The 1,438-nt window shown below is 39.8% G+C and overlaps 1 non-coding gene across 1 annotated transcript; it reads left to right on the plus strand.

Moving 5' to 3' along the window:
* Positions 1–1,017: 1,017 nt before the first annotated feature.
* On the plus strand, positions 1,018–1,123 carry LOC117307560 (U6 spliceosomal RNA). The gene has a single exon (XR_004521327.1). It is a non-coding gene; the product is annotated as a U6 spliceosomal RNA (small nuclear RNA).
* The last annotated feature ends 315 nt before the right edge of the window (positions 1,124–1,438 follow it).

Below are 1,438 nucleotides of genomic sequence, written 5' to 3' on the forward strand. Positions count from 1 at the left end.
AAAAGAGTCATGTACCTCAATGTTCATTGCAGCTCTATTTACAATAGCCAGGTGATAGAAGCAACCTAAGTGTCCATGATCAGATGAATGGATAAAGAAGATGTGGCACATATATACAATGGAATATTACTCAGCCATAAAAAGAAACGAAATTGAGTTATTTTTAGGTGTTGGATGGACCTAGAGGCTGTCATACAGAGTGAAGTAAGTCAGAAAGAGAAAGACAAATACCATATGCTAACACATATATATGGAATCTAAGGAAAAAAATGTCATGAAGAACCTAGTGATAAGACAGGAATAAACACACAGACCTACTAGAGAATGAACTTGAGGATATGAGAGGGGAAAGGGTAAGCTGTGACAAAGTGAGAAAGTGGCATGGACATATATACACTACCAAACATAAAATAAATAGCTAGTGGGAAGCAGCCACATAGCACAGGGAGATCAGCTTGGTGCTTTGTGACCACACAGAGGGGTGGGATACAGAGGTTGGGAGGGAGGGAGACACAAGAGGGAAGAGATATGGGTACATATGTATATGTATAACTGATTCACTTTGTTATAAAGCAGAAACTAACACACCATTGTAAAGCAATTATACTCCAATAAAGATGTAATAAAAAAAATAAAAAGGCAAGCTAGTGCTCACTTCGGCAGCACATACACTAAAATTGGAATGAGGGCTTCCCTGGTGGTGCAGTGGTTAAGAATCTACCTGCCAATGCAGTGGGTACGGGTTTGAGCCCTTGTACAGGAAGATCCCACATGATGCGGAGCAGCTAAGCCGTGTGCCACAATTACTCAGCCTGAGCTCTAGAGCCTGTGAGCCACGGCTACTGAAGCCCGTAAGCCTAGAGCCCATTGTCTGCAACAAAAGAAACCACCACAATGAGAACCCCGTGCACCACAGCGAAGAGTAGCCCCCTCTCGCCACAACTAGAGAAAACCAGCATGCAGCAACGAAAACTCAACACAGCCTAAATAAATAAATAAATAAACAAATAAATAAATTTATTAAAAGATAAATAAATAAAATAAAATTGCAACGATACAGAGAAGATTAGGATGGCCCCTACACAAGGATGATGCACAAATTCATGAAGTGTTCCATATTTTTCTGGGAATGTAAACTGGTACAATCATTATGGAGAACAGCATGGAAGTTCCTTAAAAAAACTAAAAATAGAACTACCATATGACCCAGCAATCCCACTCCTGGGCATATATCCAGAGCAAACCATAATTCGAAAAGCTGTATGCACCCCAATGTTCATTGCAGCACTATTTACAATAGCCAAGACATGGAAGCAACATAAACATCCATCGACAAATGAATGGATAAAGAAGATTTGGTACATATATACAATGGAATATTACTCAGCCATAAGAAAGAATGAAATAATGCCATTTGCAGCAACGTGGATGGACCTAG

This window comes from Tursiops truncatus, chromosome 12 (genome assembly GCF_011762595.2).
Source record: "Tursiops truncatus isolate mTurTru1 chromosome 12, mTurTru1.mat.Y, whole genome shotgun sequence".
Taxonomy (NCBI): domain Eukaryota; kingdom Metazoa; phylum Chordata; class Mammalia; order Artiodactyla; family Delphinidae; genus Tursiops; species Tursiops truncatus.